An 18,103-nucleotide genomic window follows, 5' to 3' on the forward strand; every position below is an offset into this window, starting at 1 on the left:
TGCCGTTAGGCCCAATCAGTCCATGCCAGTATTTATGCTCCACACGAGCTACCCCCCGTCTTTCCTCTTCTAAATCTATCAGTGTAACTCTCTATTCCTTTCTCCCTCATATGCTTGTCTAGCCTCCCTTAAATGTATCCCTGTGGTGGCGAGTTGCAGATTCTCACCACTCTTCGGGGAAAGAAGTTTCTTTTGAATTTTCTATTAGATTTCTTAGTGATTAGCTTATATTCATGGTCAAATTTTACAAATTTCACCATCACAGCATTTTAAGGATCGTGAATTTCACAATTTCACTTATTTAAATCGTAAATTTCACTGTGTCGCAACCACAGCATGAAAATGATCTATTACAAACAAGACAGACGACGAGGCAGGTTTCTGGTTTCAATGGCATTTATTGTAAAAAGCTGACTTTAAGCAGGTCACTTTCTTTTCTCACTGAAGTCAGTGGTTGAATGTGGGCATGGAGCAACCTGCAACTGTCTCTTTCTTCATTCCCTGTTTCTGCGCTGTTATGATGAGGCAGTAGTGCACTGTTTATTCTAGTCCCACTTCTCCACAAGTCACAACATATATTTAAATTTTCTCCACTTACCGATACGGTCAATCGTATACTCTATTTTTCCCCAGAATAAAACACACCAACCAGGTTTCTTTAATAAACAACATTATGTTTATTATAAAACTAATCTTAACCAGTAATGAAGTAAAGCATAAACACACAGATTGAAATATAAAAGCTCCTTTTTTACCTTAGCCCCTCACACACATACACGTATACTGGTTAATTGGAAAAATAAAAGGGAATTTTGCTTTAGAGCTCTGTTACAAAAAGAAACACAGGCTGAATACCTGCTCATTCTTGGAGAAAAAAAAAATATGGAAAGATATCCTTTGTTTTGGTTTGGCATCCCAAGTGCGTGTAGAAAGCTGTCACTGGGATCTTCCTAGAACAGTTCTTTCCAAGCGATGTTGAAGATCAGTATGAGTAGGCTTTCCAAGAAATGCAGCTACAGAGGCTTCAGATAGGTCTTACAGCAAAAATGCTGCAACAGGGGTGTCAGTTTCCACACATTCAATACACAGGGTTTCTTCAAATACCGGAGGAAAATGGAGACTGACACACTGGACATGCGGAGTTTCTTTCAAAGGGGGAGAAAGAGATGAACTGGGTTTCCTTGGCAAAGATCAACTGTCTTTTATAACGATTCAAAGTGAAATCAAAAACATTCCAGAAGTCAAGCCTCCTGACATCTATAAATCTTGACCAAAAACCCTCAGTAGGTAGTCCTGTCATAGTTTATTTCCACTTGGCAAGCAACCAACCACCATTTTGTACATTACGTTGAATGAATACTCGCAGCTTTGGGTGATCAAGTTTTTCCAATGATATGTTGGTGCTTGCAAAAACATCCGCAAGTTCCATTGTAACCAACTGATGATTTACTGAGTCCTCTGTCAACTTTTTAAAAAGAGATGAAATTGTTCCTTTTTTTTTTTGCATGTTCATTTTCCAGCAGTGTGGTGTCAGATGCTCTCTTTCTGCGGTGCTGACCGTTGCTGTGTGTGATTCAACGAAACCTTGCAGCTTGTACAAAACTGTATTCCACCATCGGCTTGAAGAATTTGGCTTCCAAGTTCTTTCACTCAATTTGTTGCAGTAATGATTGTGGACTTTTTTTGATTTGCTCATTCTGGCATTCTCACTTGCCTGCCAATACTTGAGACTGCTACTCTCAAAATTGCACAGGAAGCCCTCCCTCATCTCCCACTCAGCGAGGTGAGCCTTGGGTCAATGAATAAAACGTGTGAAGTTCACAAAATGGTCAATTTCACAGAGGACCCGAGACTTCACTGTCTAACGCATTTTTCACAACTGTAAATTTGGTAGAGCCCAACTTATATTTTTGGCCTCTAGTTATGCTCTTCCCCACAAGTGGAAATATTGTCTCTGTATTCACTCTATCAAAACATTTCATAATTTTGAAGACCTCTATTAGGTCACCCCTCGGCCTTCTTTTTTCAGTAGAAAAGAGACCCAGCTTGTTCACCCTTTCATGATTTGTATTCCCTCGCATTTCTGGCATCATCTTTATATATCTTCTCTGCACCCTCTCCAGTGCCTTTATATCATTTTATAATATGGCAACCAGAACTGCACACAGTACTCCAAGAGTGGTCAAACCAAGGTTCGATACAGGTTTAGCATAACTTCCCTACTTTATAATTCTATTCTTTGCTTTTTTATGGCCCTGCCAATCTTGTGCTCAGAGATCCCATTGTTCCTCTATCCCACCTAAACTTGCACTTTCAAGTAATGTGACCTCCCTATTCTTCCTACCAAAATGTACTACCTCATATTTGTGCTGAACTTCAATTGCCAATTATGTGCACATTCTGAATATTTATTTATGTCCTCCTGTAATTTGTTGCAGTTCCCTCCTTCGTATCGACTATCCCCCAAATTTGGTGTCATCCGCAAATTGAGAAATGTGTTTTTGATTCCAAAGTCCAAATCATTGATGTAAATTGTGAACCGCACTGGTCACAGCACTGATCCTTGTGGGACACCCCTATCCAGCCTCCACCACTGTGAACACCTACCCCTCTACACTCTCCTTTCTATCTTGAAGCCAGCTAGCAATTCATTCTGCCACTTGTCCCCTGACTGTATTCTCAACCATCTTCATTAATCTATTATGGCGCACCTTATCGAAGGCCTTCTGAAAATCCAAATCAATTACGTCTATGCATTACCATTGTTTACCTTTAGTCACCTCCTTGAAAAATTCAATAAGGTTGGTCAAGCAAGATTTTCCCTTTTGAAATCAATGCTGACTGTTCATTATTATACTTTTCATTTCTAGACGTTCTTCTATTCTCTCTTTCAGTCACGATTCCATTATTTTTCCTACCACCAATGTTAAACTGACTGGCCTATAATCCCCCGGACATGTTCTATCCCCTTCTTAAATAGAGGTATTATGTTAGCTATTCGCCAGTCCTCTGGCACTACACCTTTTTCTAAAAAATTATTAAATGTGTGTAATAATGCCTTTGCTATCTCTTCCCTAGATTCTTTTTAAATGGGTGGATGCAATCCATCCAGACCAGGTGATTTAGCCTCCAAGTTTGATTAATTTATTCAATACAACCTTTTTCTTTCTTCTAAATGCACTTATCTCATCATCCAATATCAAGTCCACCTGTTCCATATCCCTGGTAAATACTGAAGTAAAATAATTATTTGATATTTCTGCCATCTCTCTATTGCAACTTGTGGTATTATCTTGTCTATCCCTTAATGACGCTATTCCCATCCCAGCCTTTTTTTATTGATGTCCCTGTAAAATATATTATTTTGTTTGATGTTCCTTGATAATTTAATTTCATAGTGCCTTTTTCCTAACCCTCAATTGTTCCTTTATGTCTTTATTCATCCATGGAGTCTCATTAGTATTTTGTTTGTTCTTTTAGCGGATTTTTTCTGCACTCTGTTGAAAAGTTTTAAATCCCTCCCATTGTTACTGTTAGCCAATTTTATTTTCCTAAATTTTATTCTGAGCCCCTCAAAATCAGCCTTTTCTCTAATCTATTAACCTGGTTGTGTCTTACTTATGTCCTTCTCTATTATCATCTTAAAGCGTATTATATTATGGTCACTATTGTCTAGATGGTCCCCTACTTTTACTTCTCTTCTCTGCTCTGGTTCGTTACCCATTACTAGATCCAATAGTGAATCTTCCCTTGTTGGGCGTTTTAACAAATTGGGTAAGAAAGGAGTTCTGTAAACATTGTAGGAACTCCATTCCCTTTATCTACCTCTTCTGTCCAATTATTATCGGGTAGTTGAAATCCCCCATGATCATTATTCTATGACTTTTACTCAATTCCCTAATTGGTCTGCATATTTCATCTTCCACCTCCCTTTCACTATTAGGTGTTCTGTAGACTACACCTATTAGTGTGATTGATCCCTTATTATCTTTTGTCTCTATCCATATGGATTATATTTTTGTCTTTCTGATAACTGCATCCCTTTTCTCTACTGCCATTGTCATCCCTAATAAGTACAGCTACTCCACCTCCCCTTTTTCCCTATTTTTTCTAAATATGTTTACCTTTCCCTACGTTTAATTCCCAGCCCTGATTTTTCTGTAGCCATGTCTCAGTAATCCCAACTTATGTCTGCCCAATGCATGATTGCCTCCAGCTCCCATTTTATTACAGACACTGGCTGGAATTTTATGCCCCTCTCCTACCCCAGGAGTGGGCTGGGAGGCAGGGTGGGGTGTAAAATTGTGTGGGAGGCGGGGGCTGCCATGCCCATCGCCTACCCATCCCCACTGCTATTTTACCAGCGACAGGGGAGGTGGCAAATGGCTTGCCTGCCCAAGGCCAATTGAGGCCCTTATGTGATCAATTAACTGCCACTTAAGGGTCTCCTCCCGCTGCTGCTGGTATTTTACCAGCGGCAGACAGGCACTTCAGCACCTGAGGAGGCTGCCCAGTCATACGGCGACCTCCTTGTGGGCTTGGGGGCGGGTGGGAAGAGGGGCCCTCCTGATTGGGCACCCTGTATCCCACGAAGGGCCCCCCCCCAGCAGCAGGGGCCATTCCTGCTAAAACTACCCGTCCCCGCCCTGCTCTCTGACTCACACCCCCCCTGCCCCCACCTCCCTCTCGCCAGGGCCTAGCCAATTGTGCCCGGCAAGGCCCGATCCCCATTTACCTGCTTTGAGGCTGGCATCCATGGTCCTCTTCTTGCTCGGTGCAGTCCCAGCAGTGGCAGGACTTCCTGCCTCAGAGGGGTGGAGGCCCGACCAAGGCCAATTAAGGGCCTGGGCCACGCAAAATAGCAGTGTGGCTTCCAGGCCTGGCGAAGGCGAGCTCTTCCCCAACCTTTCAGCCGGCGGGCGGGACCACAACCTTAACGTTAAGTTCCAGCCACTGTGTGCATTGCCTGTCAGACAGTTTAACTCGTTTTTAATAGGATTTACTCTCACTTTATGTTTAATCATTTTTTTTAAAGACTCCTGTTCTATAACTCTATTTACTCTATTTATTTCTAACCAGATAACCATTGGCTCTTTGTTAAAGCTGTTAATCACTGCAGCATTCTGGCAGTCTACTCTAATATTGACTACTCTGCAGAAACAAAATACCTTCAATCTCAAATTGCTAATTTTATACTCATCTTCTGGCTCTGTCCTCACAGTGGAGTTAAATAACCTGCAGTAACTACATAATGAACATCTTGAATGAGTCTGCTCTGCACATCCCAGCACAAACACCTCTAAAGCATCACAGAACAGCCACATACTCAGCATTTTATGTCAACAACATAACACAAGGTCTACATAAGGCAAGATTCACAATCAAGAGCTACAATGAAAAACTGCTCCCCTCACTGATGTTTGCTCAGCAGCAGCTTCAGTCATCCAGGGTCAAGTGCAGCAATATACATCAATATGATCCATCGCAACCCACATCACATGACACCACAAACTAAACTGACTCACAGGCTCACATCAAATTCAACAGACACTGCTAGGCCATCACAGAACTGTAGAAAGGTGTTTTATCACTAGTCCTGACATTACCTTTGAAGGTGAAATAAACTGCAACTACAAAAACTTCCTAACTGTCCAGCTATTTCATCCTCACCCGTAACTCACCAATGTTGTGCAATCTTCACACCCATGCCTCCCTACCCACCAATAGTGCGCAGTCATTGCACTCACCTCTCCTTTACCAATTACAGCAGACATTTATGACAATCTTTCTTATGCACTAGCAGTGTATAATAATTACACCCTTTACCCTCCTTTTCAGCCATCCCCATGACCATTTCCTGCTTTATACTTTATCAAATTTCTACTAGTGGAAATAATCACTGTGCATGGCTTTTGCAACCCTTTGGATTTCTGTGCAAAATAATTCTTGTCAAAACTAATCAAAAATAAATAAAATGCTTTGCATAAATTAGAACTGCCTTCCCTTATCTCACGCCCGCAATTTTAGCCAACCAATCACGCTTCACGTGTACAGGGAAGGCTCAGTGGGCATTACAACTGAGTCTTATCCTGTTCTCACCCTAATTCACACATTATCTCCAGGAGTGGATACGTCAATACATAGTCACCAAGAAAGGACATGTATCCAAATATAGTACCTTGACTGTTGTCCCAGCTGACACTCAACACCTAACAGAAACACAAACCTCCTGAACAAACAGGTTTGGTCTTGCAGACGGTCCACTGCATTATGGATGCCATCTTTCACATGAGACGTTAAACTGAGGCACTGGCTGTCCTCTCAGGTGGATGGAGAAGATCCTATGGCACTAATTGAAGAGGAGCAGTGGAGTTCTCCCCAGTGTCCTGGCCAATATTCAAAAGTACTGCATTGGCTCTAAAGGTCTTTGAGACATTCGATGGTCGTGAAAAACACTATATAAATGCAAGTTTTTTTTGCAGAGAGAGTATTTCTTGGGCACTGCTCATGATAGGTCAGGGAATATGCTGTTTTACAAGCATGATAGCACATAATTCTCATTAAACTATTCTGAGATACTTGGAGGCCTCAGCCTCTCTGAAGATGTGCAGATGGAGTGGACATTCTTCCCAAAGCTTTCACTTGTTAGCTGAAAGAAATGACCAATTACAGCTGAGTCTGGATTTCCCAGGATGCCACAGCCTGCAATTTCGAGAATCTCCCAGCAGGCATCAGTGCAGCAGCTGGCAGCATGTCTTTCCGCCAGCTACAACAGTACTCAAACTTGTTTTTCTAAATCATTTGAAAAAGTTACAGCATATGTTTTAGAAATTTTTAGATAAGGTTTCACAAGAAAGCTATTTTGAAGTTCTTACTTTTACTTCGAGAAATAAGAATGATTACAGCAACTATGCTTTACATTGTCTATGCTCAAAATTCAAGAACAGTGATTTTATATTAAGTTTTACCCAACTGCAATGGGTCAGGGAAACATTAGTTTGTATTCCAGGAATCAACCAGAAAACACGATGCATTGTAAAGCCCTGCTACCCGACCTAAACCTGACACCATGTGTCGAGGTCGAGACGGGTCGCACTTCCGGCTCCGACATTCGGGGTCGGGTCGGGTCAGATCGGACACGCTCTAGCACAACCTCAGGGAAGTGACTCTAATGTTAATTTACTTTTTGGACTTTAAAGGTGGTTTTGTTAGTTATTTTAAGCTTGTGCAGGTCATAGAGATACAGCATTGAAACAGGCCCTTCGGCCCACCAAGTCTGTGCCGACCATCAACCACCCATTTATACTAATTCTACATTAATCCCATATCCCCTACCACATCCCCACCTTCCCTCAATTCTCCTACCACCTACCTATACTAGGGTCGATTTACAATGGCCAATTTGCCTTATCAACCTGCAAGTCTTTGGCTGTGGGAGGAAACCGGAGCACCCGGCAGAAACCCACACGGTCACAGGGAGAACTTGCAAACTCCGCACAGGCAGTACCCAGAACTGAACCCAGGTCGCTGGAGCTGTGAGGCTGCAGTGGTAACTACTGCGCCACTGTGCCGCCCCGGCACAGGTAAAGAACAAAGTGCAAAACGGAAGGTAGGTTAACTGACGGTCGGGGCGGGCACAGGAAAAAATGGAAGGACTCAGGCCGGGTCGGGCTCGGGATCAATGGGATTCTGTCAGGCTCGGGTCGGGTCTCATTTGCAGACCCGAACAGGCCTTTAATAGATTGATCCTGATGTGGTAGAGGCCACTTTTTCCACTCTGGTGTAGTCCCAAGCAACAATTCTGCTCAGACCCAGCCTTGTCCACTCCAACCTGTTCCAAGCTGCCCTGAGATATTCCTTGCACAACCAACCCAAGTCTTCACAGTGGCAGGGTTCAGCCCAGCTGCCACAATTGCTCATTACCCGATAATGGATGGATCCAAATGGTGCTGCCAAATACTGAGCCCTACAGACAGAAGGGAGCAGTAGTGGAAGAGACACAGGAGATAGAAAGATCCAAACCAACCAGGCTAAGTACAAGAGCAAAGAAAGCAAAAGAAAAAAGGTAGGGAAGCTGAATGTGAGGCAGAAGTGGAGTAACGTTCACAGCAAGGACCCCTCTTTGGAATGGAATCCATCATAGTGGCAAAGGAAAGTCACACATGAAAGAGGACTGACAGACTGGCCTGTTCTAAATCTGAAAAATTTAAGCAACTTAAGACTTCATATTTCAGAAATGGATAAAGTAGGCAATTATTGAGGAATGAGGGAGGGTTTGAAAATGAGATCAGTTGTACAGATTTATATGGCATCAAAGCAAGATTAGTAGTTCGCAAAATAAGAAATTAAAGCACAGAAGGAGGCTATTTCAGCTGACTGAACCTATGCCACTGGTAGCAAAAACCTCTGTCCTAATCCCACTTTCCTGCACTCCAACACATTTCTTTAAGTGCTTATCTAGGTGCCTCAAACATCACTGAATTAGGTGACTAGTACAGTACTTGTGGTAATACCTTTTGTTAAATCAATTAAATCGATTAGACTTAGACGAGGGGACCAACTGTAATGTATCCATATTTGATAGAAATTTAGGTGGGAAGTAAGCTGTGAGGAAGATGCAAAGAGGCTGTGAAAGGATAGTGTGTGTGTGGTCAAAAACAATGCAGATGGAATATAATGTGAAGTTATCCATTTTGGTAGAAATAAAAAAGAATATTTTTTTTAATGATGAGAGACAGGGAAATGTTAGTATTCAGAGGGACCTGGGTGTCCTTGTACACGTACAGAATGTTCACGTGCAGGTACAGCAAGCAATTAGGAAAGAAGATGGTATGTTAGCCTTTATTACAAAGGAATTGGAGTGTAAGAGTACAGAAGTCTTACTGCAATTGTACAAGGCCTTGTTAAGATCACACCTGGAATACTGTGTACAATTTTTGTTCCCCTTTCCTAAGGGAGGATATAATTGCCTTAGAGGGAGCACATCAAAGGCTCATTAGGCCAATTGCTGGGATGAGTGGCTTTCCTATGAAGACAAATTGAGTAGACCGGGCGTATATTCACTAGAGTTTAGAAAAACGAGGTGTGATCTCATTGAAACATAAAATTCTTAAGGGACTTGATAGGGCCAATGCGAGGAGGATATTTCCCCTGGCTGGGGAGTCTAGAACAAGGGGCAAAGTCTCAGAATTAGGGGTCGGCCACTTAGGACTGAGATGAGGAGAAATTTCCTAACCCTCACAAGATTGTGAACCTTTGGAATTCTCTACAGCACAGAGCGGTGGATGCTCAGGCATTGAATATATTCAAGTCAGAGAACGATAGATTTTTAGATACTAAGGAAATCAAGGGATATGGGAATAGTGCAGGAAGGTGTAGCTGAAGTAGATCATCAGCCATGATCTTAGTGAACAGTGCAGCAGGCTCGAAGGGCCGAAGGGCCTACTCCTATTTACTATTTTCTTATTTGATATTCTACATTCTAATAATTCAATGTCTTTTGACCCTGAGCTGAGCTTCCATTCCTATATTCCTTCCCATCCTAAAGATCACTTACTTCTACCAATACCATAAAGCTGTAGCCAAGGCAAATAGGATATTAGGTTACATTGATAGGGATATTCAATATAAAGCAAAGCAGACCATTTGTCCTTGTACAAGATCTTGGTTAGAACACATTTCAAATACTGTGATATAGAGGCTATGGAAAAGATTCAGTGGAGGGACTCAAGACAACGGCCTAATATTTAACCCAGCCCTACCCTTGCACAACATACACATGACCCCGATCTTACCCAATCTATTAAATTGCAATTACCAATAGGAATACAGTATAGTCCAATAACTATTTTATATGCCTCTATCAAATCACTCCTAAATTACTGGATAGAGGGTATATTTAAATTCTCTGTCTCTCCCACTCCTCAAAAAGAAATGCATGACTGCACATTTGTCTCCGATGAACTGCATTTGCTACATATCTGCTTACTCCCCGAACTTATCTGCATCCTCATAGTCTCCTACATTCTTACTCAGTTTGTCTAGCCCAATCTATCAAAGTAAAACAAGGGGATCAATCTGCAGCCATCTAGTTGGTGATCAAATTAAATAGGAGACTGCGTTGAATTGAACTGAATTTGTTGTGTGTCTTGACAGGCAGAAAACTTGCAGGGGTGGCAGGAAAACAGAGCAAGAAGGGGAGAATCTACAGCACAGAAAAAGGCCATTCAGCCCAACTGCTTAATGCCAATGCATAGACTCCACACAAGCCTCCTCCCACTCTAATTACCTCTTCCCAACCTGCCCTCTTATCCCTCTATTCCCATGTCCCTCATGTATGAATCAAGCATGCTGCCGATCCCAAGGAAACTAATATTGAATTAGGAACAGGGACTCACCAAAATTAATGTAAACAAAATAATAAGGAAGATGATCATGGCTCTAAAGTGTGACAAATCTCCAGGACCATCCCAAGGTTTTAAAGGAAGTAATTAAGAACATTGCAGATGTCCTAATTGTAATCTTCCAGAATTTTCTTAATTCAGGAGGATGGGAACCGGAGCTACGGATCAGTGGATGGGGTAGCTGTTGAACAGGCAGATACAGAATGCAGAGAGTCTGTGAGGAAGGTTAGACAGTTGACAGAGCAAAGTTGCAGCCAGTATGATGGGTTGAAGTGTGTCTATTTGAACGCAAGAAGTGTCAGGAATAAGGGTGATGAACTTAGAGCATGGATCAGTACTTGGAGCTACGATGTTGTGGCCATTACGGAGACTTGGATATCACAGGGGCAGGAATGGATGTTGGATGTTCCGGGGTTTAGATGTTTCAAAAGGAATAGGGAGGGAGGTAAAACAGGTGAGGGAGTGGCATTGCTAATCAGGGATAGTATCACAGCTGCAGAAAGGGAGGTCGTCGAGGAGGGTTTGTCTACTGAGTCATTATGGGTGGAAGTCAGAAACAGGAAAGGAGCAGTCACTTTATTGGGAGTTTTCTATAGACCCCCCCAATAGCAACAGAGACATGGAGGAACAGATTGGGAGGCAGATTTTGGAAAGGTGCAGAAGTAACAGGGTTGTTGTCATGGGTGACTTCAACTTCCCTAATATTGATTGGAACCTCCTTAGTGCAAATAGTTTGGATGGAGCAGATTTTGTCAGGTGTGTCCAGGAAGGTTTCCTGACTCAATATGTAGATAGGCCGACTAGAGGAGAGGCTATATTGGATTTGGTGCTTGGCAACAAACCAGGCCAGGTGGCAGATCTCTCTGTGGGAGAGCATTTCGGTGATAGTGATCACAACTCCCTGACCTTTACTATAGTCATGGAGAGGGATAGGAGCAGACGGGATGGGAAAATATTTAATTGGGGGAGGGGGAATTACAATGCTATTAGGCAGGAACTGGGGAGCTTAAATTGGGAACAGATGTTCTCAGGGAAATGCACGACAGAAATGTGGAGGTTGTTTAGGGACCACTTGCTGCAACTGCTGGATAGGTTTGTCCCGATGAGGCAGGGAAGGGATGGTAGGGTGAAGGAACCTTGGATGACAAGAGATGTGGAACAGCTAGTCAAGAAGAAGGAGGAAGCTTACTTAAGGTTGAGGAAGCAAGGATCAGACAGGGCTCTAGAGGGTTACAAGGTAGCCAGGAAGGAACTGAAGAATGGACATAGGAGAGCTAGAAGGGGACATGAAAAAGTCTTGGCGAGTAGGATTAAGGAAAATCCCAAGGCGTTCTACACTTATGTGAGGAACAAGAGGATGGCCAGAGTGAGGGTAGGGCTGATCAGGGATAGTGGAGGGAACTTGTGCCTGGAGTCGGAGGAGGTAGGGGAGGTCCTAAATGAATACTTTGCTTCAGTATTCACTAGTGATAGGGACCTGGACGTTTGTGAGGACAGCATGAAACAGGCTGATATGCTCGAACAGGTTGATGTTAAGAAGGAGGATGTGCTGGAAATTTTGAAACACATGAGGATAGATAAGTCCCCGGGGCCAGATGGGATATACCCAAGGTTATTACGGGAAGCGAGGGAAGAGATTGTCGCGCCTTTGGCGATGATCTTTGCGTCCTCACTGTCCACTGGAGTAGTACCAGATGATTGGAGGGTGGCAAATGTTATTCCCTTGTTCAAGAAAGGGAATAGGGATAACCCTGGGAATTACAGACCAGTCAGTCTTACGTCGGTGGTGGGCAAATTATTGGAGAGGATTCTGAGAGACAGGTTTTATGATTATTTGGAAAAGCATAGTTTGATTAGAGGCAGTCAGCATGGCTTTGTGAGGGGCAGGTCATGCCTCACAAGCCTTATTGAATTCTTTGAGGATGTGACAAAACACATTGATGAAGGAAGAGCAGTGGATGTGGTGTATATGGATTTTAGCAAGGCGTTTGATAAGGTTCCCCATGGTAGGCTCATTCAGAAAGTAAGGAGGCATGGGATACAGGGAAAGTTGGCTGTCTGGATACAGAATTGGCTGGCCCATAGAAGACAGAGGGTGGTAGTAGATGGGAAGTATTCAGCCTGGAGCTCGGTGACCAGTGGTGTTCCGCAGGGATCTGTTCTGGGACCTCTGCTCTTTGTGATTCTTATAAATGACTTGGATGAGGAAGTGGAAGGCTGGGTTAGTAAGTTTGCCGATGACACAAAGGTTGCTGGAGTTGTGGATAGTGGGGAAGGCTGTTGTAGGTTGCAACGGGACATTGACAGGATGCAGAGCTGGGCTGAGAAGTGGCAGATGGAGTTCAACCTGGAAAAGTATGAAGTGATTCATTTTGGAAGGTCGAATTTGAATGCAGAATACAGGCTTAAAGACAGGATTCTTGGCAGTGTGGAGGAACAGAGGGATCTTGGGGTCCACGTCCATAGATCCCTCAAAGTTGCCACCCAAGTTGATAGGGTTGTTAAGAAGGCGTATGGGGTGTTGGCTTTCATTCACAGGGGGATTGAGTTTAAGAGCCGCGAGGTTATGCTGCAGCTCTATAAAGCCCTGGTTAGACCACACTTGGAATATTGTGTTCAGTTCTGGTCGCCTCATTATAGGAAGGATGTGGAAGCTTTAGAGAGGGTGCAGAGGAGATTTACCAGGATGCTGCCTGGACTGGAGGGCATGTCTTATGAAGAAAGGTTGAGGGAGCTAGGGCTTTTCTCATTGGAGCGAAGAAGGATGAGAGGTGACTTGATAGAGGTGTACAAGATGATGAGAAGCATAGATAGAGTGGATAGCCAGAGACTTTTTCCCAGGGCGGAAAGGGCTATCACCAGGGGGCATAATTTTAAGGTAATTGGAGGAAGGTTTGGGGGAGATGTCAGAGGTAGGTTCTTTACACAGAGAGTGGTGGGTGCGTGGAATGCACTGCCAGCAGTGGTAGTAGAAGCAGATACATTAGGGACATTTAAGCGACTCTTGGATAAGTACATGGATGATAGTAGAATGAAGGGTATGTAGGTAGTTTGATCTTAGAGCAGGTTAAAGGGTCGGCACAACATCGTGGGCCGAAGGGCCTGTACTGTGCTGTTCTATAGGAGCCGTTCCTTTGGATTGGAAAATCACTCCATTATGTAAGGAAGGGAAAACAGGAAATTATAGACCAGTTAGCCTAACATCTGTTGTCAGGAAATTACTGGGGTCTATAATTAAAGAGAGAGTTAAGATCCTTAATATAGACTAAGGAACACCTTGAAAACTTTCAGTTGATCAGAGAGAGCCAGCGAGTGGATCATGCCTGAGGAATGTGACTGAATAAAAGAGGTGACTAAAGTAGTGGACAGGGAAATGTCCATGAATGTTTTTCATATGGACTTCCAGAAGGCATTTGACAAAGTTCCTCATAACAGATTGTTAGCTACAGTAGAAGCTCAAGGAATTAAAGGCAAATTATTGACCTGGTTAGGAAATAGGTTGAGCAGCAGGAAACAGACAGTAGCGATACTGGGCAGTAACTCTAACTGGCAGGATGTGATCAGTGATGTCCCACAAGCAGTGGGGCCTCAACTATTAACATCTTAGATGATGGAATAGAGAGCCACATTATCAGGTTTGCCAATGATAAAAAGATAGGCAGCATTGTATGCAGTCTAAGAAATAGGAGGAGTAGGCCATAAGGCCCATTGAGCCTGCTCCGCCATTCAATAAAATCATATGGCTGATCTGATAGTGAGTGGCCTTAACTCCACTTCACTTCCCCATCAGCCCCCCGTAACCCTCGATTCCCTTGCAGATGAAAAATCTGTCAACCTCAGCCTCGAATATATTCAATGACCCAGCCTCCATTGCTCTCTGGGGAAGAGAAATGCAAACATTAACAACTACGAGAAAATAAATTCTTCCTCATCCCCTGTCTTAAAAGGGAGACCCCTTATTTAGAAACTGTACCTCCTAGTTCTAGATTCCCCCACGAGGGGAAACATCCACTCAGCGTCTACTTTGTCAAACCCCCTCAGAATCTTATATGTTTCAAGATCACCTCTCATTCTTCTAAACTCCAATGAGTATAGACAACCCAACCTGCTCAACCTTTCCTCATAAGACAACCCCTTCATCCCATGAATCAGCCTTGTGAACCTTCTCTGAACTGCTTCCAATGCAAGTAGATCTTTCCTTAAGTAAGGGACCAAAACTGTACGCAGTACTCTCGGTGCAGTCTCAGCAATGCCCTGTACAGTTGTAGCAAGACTTCCCACCTTTTATACTCCATCCCCCTTGCAATAAAGGCTAACATTCCACTTGCCTTCCTAATTACTTTCTGTACCTGCATGCAAACTTTTTGTGATTCATGTACAAGGACACCCAGGTCTCTCTGTACCGCAGCATTCTGCAGTCTCACTCCATTTAAATAATATTCTGCTTTTCTATTCTTTCCGACAAAGTGGACAACCTTACATTTTCCCACATTATACTCCATCTGCTAAATTTTTGCCCACTCACTTACCCTATCTATATCTCTTTGCAGACACTCTGTCTTCCTCACAACCTGCTTTCCTACCTATCTTGGTATCGTCCACACGTTTAGCTATAATACACTTGGTCCCTTCATCCAAGTCATTGATATAGATTGTAAATAGTTGAGGCCCCAGCACTAATCCCCGTGGCATGCCAAATGTTACGAGCATACGAACGTACAAACATACAAATTATGAGGAGTAGGCCACTCGGGCCCTCAAGCCTGCTCCTCCATACAACAATAGGGCGGCACAGTGGCGTAGTGGTTAGCACCGCAGCCTCACAGCTCCAGCGACCCGGGTTCAATTCTGGGTACTGCCCGTGTGGAGTTTCCAAGTTCTCCCTGTTTCTGCGTGGGTTTCCTCCGGGTGCTCCGGTTTCCTCCCACATGCCAAAGACTTGCTGGTTGATAGGTTAATTGGCCATTATAAATTGCCACTAGTATAGGTAGGTGGTAGGGAAATATAGGGACAGGTGGGGATGTGGTAGAAATATGGGATTAGTGTAGGATTAGTATAAATGGGTGGTTGATGGTCGGCACAGACTTGGTGGGCCGAAGGGCCTGTTTCAGTGCTGTATCTCTAAACTAATATCATGGCTGATCTGATTGTAACCTCAACTCCACATTTCCACCTACCCGATAACTTTTCCCCCCTTGCTTATCACGAATCTATCTGCCTCTGCCTTAAAAATATTCAAAGACTCCGCTTCCACCGCCTTTTGAGGAAGAGAGTTCCAAAGACTCACGACCCTCAGAGAAAAAATTCCTCATCTCTGTCTTAAATGGGCAACTCTTATTTTTAAACAGTGACCCCTAGTTCTAGATTCTCCCACAAGAGGAAACATCCTTTCCACATCCACCCTGTCAAGACCCCTCAGGATCTTGCATGTTTCAATCAAGTCACCTCTTACTCTTCCAAACTCCAGCGGATACAAGCCTAGCCTGTCCAACCTTTCCTCATAAGACAACCCACCTATTCCAGTATTAGTCTAGTAAACCTTCTCTGAACTGCTTCCAATGCATTTACATCCTTCCTTAAATAAAGAGACCAATACAGTACACAGTACTCCAGATGTGGTCTCACCAAAGCCCTGTATAACTGAAGCATAATCTCCCTACTATTGTATTCAATTCCCCTCGCAATAAACAAGAACATTTTATTAGCTTTCCTAATTACTTGTTGTACCTGCATACTAAGCTTTTGCGATTCATGCAATAGGACACCCAGATCCCTCTGCATCTCAGAGCTCTGCAATCTCTCACCAGTTAGAGAATATGCTTTTTTGTATTCTTCCTGCCAAAATGGACAATTTCACGTTTTCCCACATTATACTCCATTTGCCAAGTCTTTACCCACTCACTTAATCTATCTGTATCCATTTGTAGCCTCACGTCCGCTTCACAACTTATTTTCCTATCTTTGTGTCATCAGCAAATTTAGCAACCATAATGTCGGTCCCTTCATCCAAGTCATTTATATAAACTGTAAAAAGTTGAGGCCCCAGCATTAATCCCTGTGGCAGACCACTCATTACATCTTGCCAACCAGAAAATGACCCATCTTATGTCTACTCTGTTTCCTGTTAGCCAGCCAATCTTCTATCCATGCCAATATGTTACCCGCTAGACCAGGAGCTTTTATTTTCTGCAATAACCTTTGATGTGGCACCTTATCAAACACCTTCTGGAAATCTAAGTACAGTACATCCACCAGTTCCCCTTTATCCACAGCACATGTTACTTCTTCAAAGGACTCCAATAAATTGGTTAAACATGATTTCCCTTTCACAAAACCATGTCAACTCTGCCTGATTACCTTGAATTTTTCTAAGTGCCCTGCTATAACATCTTTAATAATAGCTTCTAACATTTTCCCAAAGTCAGATGTTAAGCTAACTGGCCTGTGGTTTCCTGCTTTGTCTCTCTCTCTTTTTGAATAAAGGAGTTACATTCGCTATTTTCCAATCTAATGGAACCTTCCCCACATCTAGGAAATTTGGAAAAATTAAAACCAACGCATCAACTATCTCACTGGTCACTTCTTTTAACACCCTAGGATGAAGTCCATCAGGACCCTAGTCAGCCCACAGCTCCAAGAATATGCTCAGTACCACTTCCCTGATGATTGTAATTTTCTTGAGTTCCTCTCTCCCTTCCCTGACTTACAGCTATTTCTGGGATGTTAATTGTATCCTCTACAGTGAAGAACGATGCAAAATACCTGTTCAATTCATCTGCCATCTCCTTATTTTCCATTATTAATTACCCAGACTCATTTTCTATAGGATCAAAGCTGCCTTTGTTTACCCTTTTCTTTTTAAAATATCTACAGAAACTCTCACTATCTGTTTTTATAGTTCCAGCTAGCTTTCTCTTGTATTCTAATTTTTCCCTCCTTATTAATCTTTTAGTCATTCTTTGTTTTTTTTAAATATTCTGTTACAGTTTCCAACCTGAAATGCCCCAGTTATCCCCACTCTCTGATTCCTGTTAGTTAGCCAATCCTCTATCCATGCGAATATATTAACTCCAATACCATGAGCGCTTGTGTACTATTCTTTTATGTGGTACCTTATTGAATGCCTACACTACATCTACTGGTTTCCTTTATCCATCCTCTTGTAACAGCCTCCGAGAACTCTAATAAATTTGTCAAACATGGTTTCTCTTTCATAAAACCATGTCGACTCTGCCTGATTGCATTTTGATTTTCTAAATGTCCTGCTGGTACTTCCTTCATAATGGATTCTAGCATTTTCCCAATGACAGATGTTAGGCTAACTGGCTATAGCTTCCTGCTTTCTGTCTCCATCCTTTCTTGAAAAGTGGTATTACATTTGCAGTTTTCCAACCCGCTGGGTCATTTCCCAAATCTAGAGATTTTTGGAAGATTACAACCAATGCATCCACGATCTCTGCAGCAACTTTTTTTTTTAAGACCCAAGGATGCAGGCCATCAGGTCCAGGGGCCTTGTCAGCCTTCAGTCCCATTAGTTTTCATGGTCCTCCCTCCCTTTTGCCTCTTGATTTTCTACTATTCATGGGATATTTTTCGTGTCTTCTACTGTGATGATAGATACAAAACACTTATTCAACATCTCTGCCATTTCCTTGTTTCCCATTAAGTCCCCAGTCTCGTCCTCTAAGCGACCAATGCTT

General features: G+C 42.9%; 1 protein-coding gene across 1 annotated transcript in view; it reads right to left on the reverse strand.

Moving 5' to 3' along the window:
• Positions 1 to 18,103, reverse strand: part of atg4b (autophagy related 4B, cysteine peptidase) — a 101,594-nt gene that overhangs the window by 25,504 nt on the left and 57,987 nt on the right. The window lies entirely within an intron of this gene.

The sequence above is a fragment of the Heterodontus francisci genome, chromosome 11 (genome assembly GCF_036365525.1).
Source record: "Heterodontus francisci isolate sHetFra1 chromosome 11, sHetFra1.hap1, whole genome shotgun sequence".
NCBI lineage: Eukaryota > Metazoa > Chordata > Chondrichthyes > Heterodontiformes > Heterodontidae > Heterodontus > Heterodontus francisci.